Below are 12014 nucleotides of genomic sequence, written 5' to 3'. Positions count from 1 at the left end.
AGGATAATAAGGTCGCCTTTTTTGTGTGTCCCACTCTGTGTGCATCTGTTTGGGGATGTGGGATGTGCCTCCGGGTGCCTTACACTTCCTAGTGCTTTCGGGTTCTCTGTGAGATTTCTATGACGGTCATCCTTTACGGGGCGGCGGGGGGTGGGGGGGCTATCCTGAGTGCAGTGTTTGGCTCTTGCTTCTGCTGCTTCGGCTGCTCGTGGTGCCAGGTTTGAAAGGTCATGGGGTGGGAGGCTCTGGGTGTCCTAAGTGCCTTTCGCCTTGTAAGGGCTTCTGGCCAGCCAGCAAGTTGTCCGTGTGCTTTGAATAGGAAACCTGCTGCTACACTAGCTTGTCTTTCGTCCTGGTTTCTTCCCAAAGGAGAATTGTCGTGTGTGTTATTGTTAAGAATGTGTCCTTAGGAACAGGGTTCTAGTTCCCTCTGTGGAAAGGAGTGTGAAGGGTTATTTACACTCATTGTTCTGTTACATATCCCAAAACAGCTCTATCCAAGGGTGTACTCCCGAGCTTGGAGTGTTGGTCACTGCTTTCCTAACTGTGATGGTTTTGGTGGCTGTGAGTACTCTCCCTTTGCTCTCTCACCTATTTGCCGCTGGAGCTGGGAGATTGCTATCGCTTGGGTATTTAGGTTGCCTGGGCAGCTGGAAGCTCAGTAAGTAGGAACTGGAAAGCACACTTGGCTCCTGTTCCTGAAATGTGACGCTCCAACCAAAGGGGGCATGGTGGCGGCAGCGAAGGGAAATACTAGAAATGTGTGCTGCATTTAACAATGCTTGGCTTAGGCCATTTGGACCCTTGCACCCCTCTTGGTCATTGTTTTAAAGTCTGTGGTTAGAGGCTGTACTGGAAAAAACTGCCCCCAGTGTCACCTTGCTAAGTAAGGCATGGAGGCCTGGGTCTTGTTTGTCTGGGATGCCCGTTGCTTTGGGCTAATGTCTGGCCACTGATGGGTCTGTGTCTACCAGGAATATTGATTGGGAGGTGAGAGTGGTGTTTCTATGACATTAATCTTTAGATTCATTCCACAAGTTGTAGCATGCAGATGTAGTTATTCTATCAAGTGGTTGTAGCAATGGGATTTCTTCTATATATGCTTATTATATGATGTGGGTTTTCCCCCCCCTTTCTGTCTTGATCCGAATTGTAAGTGATACTAAAAAATTTCCTGGGAATTATTTCTGCATGCAATGATTCACAGTTCTCTGATCCTTTTTATTTTTGACTGCATGTGCTCAAGATTTAAATTAGAACATAGGAGTAAAGTTCTGATTGCAGGCATTGATGGAGGTAGAGAAAGGTGTAGACAACGATGTCAAACTTGCAAAAGGCCACTGATTACTTTTTGAGTCCAAATCCTCTTAGCCTTTTACATTGATGAATCTAAACGAAGTTAAAAAAAAATTACTCAGGTTTTGCTTCTTAGTTTAAATGTGCGATTTCACATAATTTCTACTACAAGACGTTTTGAAATCTTCTTATTACTTAGTACAGTGGAGCATTTACTTTTGTTGCCAATAGTCTTCAAATTGCAGCTCTAATCTGCCTTAACTATCTGGATGAATTGCCCTAATCCAGTGCTCACAATGCTGTGGTTAAGGAGTCAGCGCTGTTTGATTGGATCCACTGGCTGCTGGGAATGTGGGAGGTTCTGCCCTTTTGCATTCTCCTTAGCCTTTTAATCTTCCAGCCAAATGTTCACATTCAACAATTTTGTTTAGCTGGCGATCGGAACATTTCAGGATCTCAAAGGCTGCTGTCATGGCAACCGAGATTAGTGCGTGGTGTCGGTTCTCTGGTTTTTGTGTTCTTTTCGCTTCCCAGTCACAGAGGGAAGTGGTTGAGGAATGGAAGAGCTAAATTATTCACGCACATGCAATGCATCTTCAGGCCGAGCAGGATAAATGGAATCATATGAATTCCATAAATGAAGAGCAAACACGTCACGGTGGGGGCCGAGGTGGGGGAGGGGAGAGAGAGCGCTGCCCCGCTGAGCGCACCAACCTCAGCCACTAGTGTTGGCCCAGAGATCTTCGGATGCTTTCCAGGGGCCTGGGACCCACAGTGTTGGCTACTCTTGTCAAGCTGGGGTGTTGGCTTGAGATTTCAAACACCACTCCTTAAGCACCGTCCTCTCTACCCCCCAAACGACTTAGTCATATGTCCATCCTTGGCTCCCAGAGATGGCAACTCTTGGGCATGAATAATAATACCACGTAGGGAAGCAAACCTAATTCCACTAACTACTGGTTATGTCAAATTAGGCTTGGCTTTAGAAAATACTTCTCATGGCAGAAAGATGCCTATTTAGAAAGCAAAAACTTGACTTGAAAAAAAAAAAAAGGCTTCATATCTGAAGTTTTTTTTTTTTTTTTTTAAAGTTCAACACTGCTTGAGGAACCAGGTTATTGAAGAGCAAGTGCCTCCAGAGTAAACATGATTAGCTTGCAGCAATTATGTGTGGTTCTAGTGTGTGTAGGAGGAGCACATTGAAAACCTAAGGGCAATGTGTGTGCTGTTAGTATATATATATATTTTTTTTTCCTGGCTGGAAGGTTAGATGAGATTCGTAAGACTTGCTGTCACTGGTTCATTTTCACAGCATGCTTAACTGTCTATTTTTGGTCTGTTTCTTCACTACACAGAGTCATGTAAAACATGATAAATTGGACCTTAGGAAAAACCTAATTAAATCAGTGAGTGTTCTGGATCCTTTATGTGGAAACCACAAGTATGTTGTAAAAGTCGCCACTCCCTTAATACGTGAAAAAAAAAATCAAAACATGCCATAATTCCAAGATGTTTGAGCTATATTTCTATAGCCCATTTTGTGGTTAAGCCACCAGTGACATGTCTGAGTAAGTAGATTTGATGGGTTGGCTTTTGGTTGTTAAAACCTGCCTCTCCACCTTCCTCCTCCTTCCTTTCACATTATAATGGTCCTGCGTTGAAGCCGTCTCCCTTCAAAGTCTTACAGTTTAGACTTTTCAGACAAGGAGCCACTGGGCTGGATTAAACAGTTATATTGAGTACTGCTACATTCAGTGGGGGGGGGGGTCGTTCCATCGCTAGATTATTGGGGAACACACAGGAAAACCACCCTAACAACAGCCGATACTGAAACAGAAATAAATGAGAGGCACAGGTCATACAGGTTTGTCTTAGTGTCCTATGCAGTAGGTGTTCTAAGGAGGGTTATTTCTGTACTACCATAAACTTTTCGTTTCCATGGGCCTTGTCTTCCTAAAGATGGTGTCTATAAATGGATCTGTCTATAAGAGGACATCACTCATTTTGTTTTAGAAGCCTTTTTACACTTCACTAGGGAATCCTGACACATTCTCTAAGTGACTGCGAGCAGTTTAAGAACATATTTTGATTAATGACTTTTGTGGCTCTGTCCTCCCCACCCCCATAATACAGTGTGTCCTGTGAATTAGGGGGAGTGCATTTGATCTAAGGCGGGATGAAAGGGCAGGAAGGTCACTGGCTTTAATGAAACAACCCAGTCCGCTGTAGTTGGACGGTGCACTGTTTTGAAAGTTACATGTGGATTTAGCTAGAAGTGGCTTCCTGTGAGCCTTGCATAGGCGCCCCTCCCCCCTTTCCAGTAGACACCCTGGGAGGGTGACCGAGGGGCTGTTCAGTGGTATCTGTGAGAACACATGGGTCGTGGAGTATTTGTGTGTGATCAGAGCCTTCGTTAAATTCTGAGTTTAGCATTTGAAATCTGTTAGGTTTGCTGGAGGAAAAAAAAAAGTGAAAATAGGCACCATCACTCCAGATTGAGCTTTAGAGGGTAATGTTCAGCTGCTTTTAATACCTTGTCAAATAGCTCGAAATCCAAAGGGGGGTGGGGAGGCAGGAGGAGGGGCTGGATGGTCAAATGTCCTAAGGTTAAGAGTATGTTCTTCAAGTGAAATTGCTTGGGTGCAAGATTGGTTTAATTAGAGTATTATAAAGACTTATTTTTTCCTAAGCAGCATTTTATAGTTAGTAAATGAAATGAATGCTAAAAGTGCTAAGCAGAAATGTCCCAAGCCACAGAGGTGTTCAATAACCAGACTCAAATAACATGGAAAGTACCATCTGGTCTTCGTTTCCAGCATGAAACATGGGGATTGAATGAATGACTGAGATTTGCCCCAACTTTGACGATGGCTGTGTTTTTTTTTTTTTTTTTAATTTAAAAAAAGTTCACCTGGTACTTCATAGAAAGTTGAAATTGCAGTAATTCGAGCACCACTGTGAAAACACATGTTCCCACATTTCTTTTAACCAGTTCCACTTTTATTTGGAGGGTTTCCAAAAGTTCAGCCATTGACCACTTCCTATGGGTTATTCCGTTTCTACAGGCCCTCACAATGAGGGGGTCAGGTCTTCAAAAGATCTAAATGATTCTGTCAATTTTCCTCCTGGAGGCTACCAGGGGGGAAGGCTCCCCAGGGCCAACCCTGGTCATCACTCCTCATTAATCTAATTTTGTGTGATAGTCCTGGGGACTTGTGTTTACTATACATAGGCCATACTCCAGAATCCTCGATAAGCGACAACATACTCCGTGAAGGGTAGCTTTTGAGTCCTTGACTCTTAGACGCCAGGATTTTTGGTTCTGGGCTTAGTGGGAACCCTGGGTAAGACATTATCCGGCCTTTGTTTGAGGTCTTTTATTGAAGCTAATGACTGGGCTTGTGCCTTCCTGAGATAAATGACATTATCTCTGAGTGGGCTGACAGGAAACAGACATGTTAATGGTGAAGCTGCAGGGGACTATCTGCTTGGGTTCTGACAAAGGAGTGGAGTAGGGACCCCTGGTTGTGGTCATTAGCACATAATGCATTCTTGCTCCGTCTAAGAGGCCCTTGATAATTGGAAAGCTATTTTAGCCACAAGCACTTAAATCATAAAGTTCCTACTTCTCCTTCCTTTGCGTTTTGTAAGAGTAGCAAAGGGAAGTGTTTTTGTGTCTGTTCTGCTCTTTGAAGGTGATGGCAGTCGGGGCTGTTGGTAATGAATGACATTTGGGAGACCTGCAGGTTGAACCATTAGTTTTAAAATCAGGTGGGCACCCTCTTTGTCTTTCAACGATGCTCAGCCTTCCTTCTGCATTCACAGGCAAAAAAAAAAAAAAAAAAGTAGATCCAAAGCTTCAGGGAAAGTCAGTTTTGTATTTGAAGATGTCTCATGGGAGGGGGATAAAAATCTCTTTTTTATAAGCTGGGAAAGAGATTTTGCTCAGTGATTTGAGTGTGATGAAACCTGCCTTTTGAAGTGTATGTTTAAAAAAGTCATGGGTATAATTGAGTTTCAATGCAATTTAAACTCTGCAGCTTGAACGGAGATAATTGCCACGTTGAACACACTCTAGAGGTGTAGAAGAGGTGGAGGGATCATGCTCTCCTATTCTTTCATATTAAGCATTGGGAAGTTTGTCATAGTAATTACTCCGGCACAACATAGTTTTGATTGCCAGCACTCTCAACTTGCCAGCAATCTGAACATCAAGGGTTTTGCTTGAATAATAAACAGTTGATTTCTAAGTCACCTGGATAGCATTCTCCTGTCATGTAGAAGCCAGAATGAAGGAAACACTGGGTTACCCTTGGCAGCAACATCACAGTGAGAACATCACCTCTTTATTAGGATTGCTACCAGCACATCATACATGCCTGATGCCTGGGTCACTTAATACGTTAAGGGACAGGAAACAGGGGAAACTTCAGGGATGGCTTAGGTTGTCACCGAGTAAGTAATGTAAGGATCCCATTGGAGCCCGGTAAGGGGTCTTTCAGAGGTCTGTGCGTCTAAATGTCATTGCATATATAGGTGTCGGTGTGGTAGTCTTAGATAGTATGAGCTTTATTCTCAAAACAAAAGCAGACAAACAGACAAAAAAAACTCCAAAACCCCAAAGTTTTTGAGATGACTCAAAGGGTAAAAGCACTTGCCACACTGACCTGAGCGCTTGTGATTTGTCCTCTGGCTCTCTTCATGTGCCCTGTGGCAGGGGCACACCCCCTCACGTGAGGGCGGATGCACCCATAAATACCTATACGAATAAATGAATGAGTGACTGTACTTTTTTAAAAAATGCACCACTAATTTTTCATTTCACTCTGCTCCAGAAAAAGGAGGCCCCTCCCTCTGTGCCCAGTTCTGTCTCCCCAGTGAAATTTCACTAGTGACCGCTTGCTTCCTGTTCCAAGTGCTTCCTGCTAAAGGTTTTGGCAAGTGGAACAAACGCCATTGCCACGGAATGCAAGGTTGTTCAACTCCCCTCAGCTGGTCGTCCAGCAGTTGGGCTGTTTGTAATGTCATTTGGAGAGCTGCGGGGGAATTCAAGATGGTGGCACTGGTGCTTCGCTCTGAAAGCTGAACGTGGCATGCCTGCTGAATTTTGCTTAGAAACACCTTTGGGGATGGAGTCGAAGAGATGGGTTTTGCTTCACGAACTGAAGCGATCACAAAGCAAAGACTTGTGTTTGGTCAGCCAATGGGCCTGAAACTACAGGGCTCTCTCATCTGGTTGTTCAGAAGGAGGTTTGACTCCCAGGGAAGCTAAATGAAAATGTCAAGACTGTGATGTAGCTGTAATGGAGAACCCAGCCATCAGGCTGTTCTGGTTAGGACAAGTGGGTTTGAAATGATGAACAGACATCTCTGTGGACTTTGTCAAAGCCCTCCCTCTTCATTCCCATCTCATCACCCCAACACAGTCTGAGTATTATTCGCTGGGACCCTCAGCCACCTAGCTTTCTTCCTTCTGGGACCCTTCATTGCCAGCTAGCACCTTAAGACCAACCTGCTGAGCGGGGGACATTTAGGCATACCCCAATAATGCCATAGGACTGTAGGCTTCACAGTTTAGGAGTAAATAAAAATATATTGGCTATGTTTTGTGCTGCTCATAATGATTTTAGAAAGCACATATTTCGGGTTGAGAATGGGTTTATTATGTTAACCAGAGAGCAGATGGCATGGTGCCACAGACGTATAATTTTACTTAAAGGGACTTTGAAGGTTTTGATGTGTTTTCTTTTCCTCTTATTTCCCTGATGGCTTCTTTTTTATTGAAGGGTAACTTAAGGAGACCTGGTAGCAATTTTACTGCCTTCCCCTGACAGTTTGAAATAATAGCTTGGTCTTTGGTTGTGTTGATCTTCTAACAGTGAGCTTGAGGAATTCTGGTTTTTCTCATGTGGCAGTAAATATGTGAGTGTGTGTATACATACATACATTTATACATATATATACATATATATATATATATATATATATATATAGTGTTTGTGATATGTTTTAAGAAATGGGCTCTTTTATAGGCTTCAATTAGCAACCGACGACGACAAAGTTCTAGTTGGTCACACTTTGGTAAACTCCTGAAAGTTACTGTTCGCCCTTTTGGTTAAAAAAAACCCCTGGTTTGGTAAGAAAGCGTGTCTGGCTCTCTGACTGGCTGTGTTCCTTACACCTCTTTGTCCTTCATGTTAGTCACCGAAGGTTCAAAGGTCAGGTCCAAGTTGTTCCCAGTTAGGTTAGCGACCTGTGTTGGAGGCCGCACTTGGCGAGGTACTCGCCTCACTTTTGGATTCCGCTAGCATAAAATCACTGTTTATGTTCCTGTGTGGATTTTACAGTTCAGCTCATTCTTCACTTAAAATAAGAGGGGGACTTGGAGAACATTCCTCCTTCTCCCCTTCTCCTACCCCCCCCTTTCCTTTTTCAAACTGTGCTCAGCCAGACCAGCTTACTTTTGAATTTCCTGTCATCTCCTTCACTGACTTTATGGATTGCTCATATTCAAAACAATAATGTTTGACTTGGAAGGACGGAAACCTTGGGATTTTATTCTTCACGGAGAACTGTTTATTTGCATGTGGCTCACCACAGTACATGGATAATGCTATCAAATCTGGGTTTTATTATGGCTTCATGGTTAGCAGAGTGGCACTTGGTGCTGTGTCCCCGGGTCCCAACTCTTTTGTGATGGGAATGAAATTGGGGACTGAATCTAGGAAGCGAAGGAGAAAATAGGCAAGAGCAAATAGAACCTGACCTTTGACCTAGATCAAAAGTAAGTGGTGATTTAAAAAAAAAAACAAACGCAAGTGAGTGAAATAGGGAGCTCTAACTCCGTGTGAAGCTGAGTGGAAGTTGGGCAGAACATTGATGAATGGTGGACACTCGGTCAACGAGGCAGTCTGCATTGTTTGACATCTTGGTAAGTAACTGATGGAGAAGCGCCGAGCATTTCTAGATCTGTCAACTGCTGGAAGGTGCAATCTGACTTAAGTCCCTCCTGTGTGCTTGCTGCTGCTGCCCAAAGGGAGCAACGTGGTGTCAGAAGGGAGCAATTGGTCTCCCTCCAACCCCCTGCATCCAGCTCCATTTGGGCAATTGTCTCCATTTACATTCCTTGCCCAAATCCTTCCCCAGCCTCTCCCGTGATGGCGCAGCAGATGCCAGACATTGAAGTCGAAAGCCCAGCAGCTGTTTCCATTACTTCATGGCTCTAGGAGCCCTCACAAGCTGCTTCCCCTTCCCCCTCCCCTCCCCCACCTGGCAAAGAAAGGCCCTCCCCCTTGGACTTGGGCATCCACCCGTGTGTCACTGGGCAGGTCCCTTTATGTTTTGTGTGTGAGGGGACCAGATACCGAGCAGCCTGGATCCCCAGGGGCCTCGCTGCGCGCTCCTGGACGGCGGGGACGCGCCCTCCTTGCAGCGGGGACCCGTTTATGGCCCTGAGCGCAGTAAATCTGTCAGCTCTTCAGGACGCCTTCACCTCTTTCTTCATTTGCTCCAGCTTCTAGTCTGACAACGTTCCCCCGAGGCGGAATTCTAATCTGCTTCCAATTAGTTGTAAAATGTGACTGAAATTTCCACATTATGACTGCTGTTTTACTTACACGCACACATCTAGAAACAAATTAATGCCCTTCAACATTTATTTATTTATTTATCCATCTATTTATTTGTCTGTTTATCTATCTATCTATCTATCTATCTATCTATCTATCTATCTATCTATCTATCTATCTATCTATCTATCTATCTATCTATCTATCATTTGTTCAGCCCTTGGATTTACTCGAAGAGGGAGAATTCTCGGTTATCAGAAACTTCCAGGGGTCTCTAGTCCTTTGGTTAGGGTCCCTGCCCCCCACCCCACCCCACCCCCTGCCCCCGCAGCCATCTTTCAAGATTTCCCAGAATGTATCGCATATGTCTAAGTTTTTCAAAAAACATTTTGTAGAATTTCTAAAATAAACAAAACAGGATATTTGGCTAAGGAGGGGCCCCTGTGGAGTATTTTAATAGAACACAAATACAAATTTACTTCTAAATATAGCGCAGCTATATTTGGCCGAGACACAGTTACATACTACATTTTAAAATTCTTTCATTTTTATGGCCAAAAGCTGTAACCCCAGATAGAGTAATTGGGTCATCGTTTGGTTTGATAAATACGATTGCATTAATGATGTCATTGTAGGCACTAACAAGTACCCTCAATTGTGTCCAAGCCCTTGGGGCACAACCTCTTGGGGTTGTTGGTGCCATTGTATTGCTACCTACGGAGTCTCATGACCTAACTCCCACCCCCATACAGAAGTGCACAGACTATGAGAAGGTTGCTTCTACTGTGGGAGGAATTTTTATACAACAATGTTCATTACTCTGTTTTCTCCTTTTCAATGAATTTTCACAAAGTTGTTGATCCACCTGATTTGTGTGAACATTGGAGGTGTTTAAATGTTGGCCAAGAAAGAAAAGTTGAGAATGCTCTTTCATTACATCCCTTGGAAACCACTTTCTCAATACTGTACTGGGGAATTTTAGTACACATGACAGTGGACCTGTGGCTTAGCACTGGTAGAGAGGTGGTACTCTTGACATGAAAGGATGTAAACAGCGGAATTTATTGACACATTTTATAGGAGAGTTCCTTCCTCCAGCATCTTGGCAGATTGATACCAACAACAGTAATGGGCTTTAAAGAGGTGTGAAGGGTTTTATTGATGGTAAAGTGGTTATGTTGATCACGTCACTCAGATTCTAAGTAACACTTTCACGTGTAAATGAATGCAGCCATTGTCTTTTCAAGGTCATTGTCATATAATAATAAAAGCCCCATGTTGATTGATTTTTTTCATCATCCTTTTTATGTGCTATTTTCAATCTCTGTAATCAAGAAGGAGTGTTTATTTCACTGCATTTAAACAGGTCTTATTTTACTTTATTTATTACATATGGAATATAAATAACTTAGATGATTTTACCAAAACTCTTCGTGTTTATTATCTATGAAATATAAATGGCTCAAATGATTTCTACAAAAGTCCTTATTTTAAACTATATACAAACTTCATAAAAGCAATAAGCAAGTTTTTTGTGTGTGGCTTCCTTTCTTCTCCCTTAATGTCTTAAAAGAAAAAATGGGCAGATTGAAATCCCTACAATTTTAAAACATGGGCCTCTTAGATTGTGGAGACCCCCTAGCTTAAAAAGCATTGCATCTCTGTACCGAAACCTCATAATAAGCATTACTGTGGTGGCTCTTCCACTCCTGGGATTCACTAATTACCCCTTAGTAAGGTCAGTCTGCCCCAATCTTTTTGCCTATCTTAGGAGGAAAAGCACACAGGACAGTTGGATTTCAAGTGGATCTTGCTGTATTTGCAACTTAGCATAACTTCTTTGAAGGCCCCCAGGGTGCTTAATTGGGGCCTGGTGTTTGTGTTGGGGATTGGGGGTGGGAGTGGGTGAGGTGCTGCTGCACACAGCTACTCACTGTGTATTTAGAAAACCACTGTTCGTCTTGGAAACATTACATGCCTTTGTTGATGCTGCATAGTTTTCTAAACTCCGAAAGAGCTTATTCCCTTTTAACCGTTTGGGAGAGCAAAATAATGGACAAACCTAGGAGTCTCTTGGTTGGGCCGCAGCCAAGCTGTTAAAACAACAACAACAAAAAAGGACAAATGAATGGTTTAATTGTAGAGCAAACCATTTGTTTACACACTAAGACTTACTCCTCACTAAATCCTATAGACTGGTGGGTGACAAAATGAGCCTGGAAATAACAGAGATTGAATGCCCAGGGTTGTTCTTCGTGATCACGCGCAAGTGTTTCTCCCAGGTCCCTTCTTTGTGTGTAGGGAGGCAAGAGAATGAATTATTTAAGTATTTACCAGGAAGACTGCTTGGCCAACTGTTGAGAAATGAGGCAAGAGTTGGGAAGGCGGGTGGTTATCAGTTCCTTGCCTGGTCATGACGTTAAAACCCTAAAATTCTTGTAGCTGAGAGAAGGGCTCGAACACTTGGTGTGTTTCGTCTTCTGTTTCCTTGGGATGGTGGTGGGGAGGGTCGAGCAGGGAGGGCTACTACCTGGAGTAGAAGGCAGGTTTGGGCATGAGGATGGGTAGTGGAGGGCCCTTGGTACCCCAAGGTCCTACCCAACACATTCTCCAGAACTGTTGGGACATTTTTTAGAAATACCCCTATTTCATTGGGTTCTGACTACAAAGGGACTCTCCAGGAAGGCAGCGAAGTCACATAGCAATCTAGGGGCCAAAGAGCTGTTGTCTGGAAGTCTGAAGCCAGAGCGATTCTCTTTAGACATTGTCAGATGAACTTTCCTTAGTACAATAGAACACCCAAAACAATGGCCTTTGTTCCCATAGTAGCTGTAGTTCAGCTTTCTAATCTTTTGGATAAAAAGATGTAGGGGTGTCTCCAGTAAACTACTGTTTTTTGGTAGTGTCAAGTCTAAACACTTCCTCATTCACTACTTATATTTTTACATCAGTCTTAGGAGTGAAAGCCCTTATTTCAAACTGCTCCTTTGTCTAAAAACTGTCACACGTTCTGAAAACTCCGATTCCAAATATTTCTTTAATGGCTTCTGATCTGTCTCACCACAATCAAAGCCATCCTACCAGAACATTAAAACCATTTGTTCACTACTTGATGAGTTCTTTAATATTTTATGTGCATGGGTGTTTGGG

General features: G+C 43.2%; 1 protein-coding gene and 1 long non-coding RNA gene across 4 annotated transcripts in view; one reads left to right on the top strand and one right to left on the bottom strand.

The window, feature by feature from the left end:
* Window positions 1-12014, top strand: part of Znf608 (zinc finger protein 608) — a 109520-nt gene that overhangs the window by 4938 nt on the left and 92568 nt on the right. The gene's annotated exons all lie outside the window — the stretch shown is intronic.
* LOC143269588 (uncharacterized) lies at window positions 10662-11636 on the bottom strand. Its single transcript, XR_013046099.1, has 2 exons — window positions 11199-11636; window positions 10662-10957 (listed from the first exon to the last, which is right to left on the bottom strand). It is a non-coding gene; the product is annotated as an uncharacterized LOC143269588 (long non-coding RNA).

Source organism: Peromyscus maniculatus, chromosome 19 (genome assembly GCF_049852395.1).
Source record: "Peromyscus maniculatus bairdii isolate BWxNUB_F1_BW_parent chromosome 19, HU_Pman_BW_mat_3.1, whole genome shotgun sequence".
NCBI lineage: Eukaryota > Metazoa > Chordata > Mammalia > Rodentia > Cricetidae > Peromyscus > Peromyscus maniculatus.
Note: the sequence above shows the minus strand (reverse complement) of the source record. Positions and strands in the feature narration are given on the sequence as shown.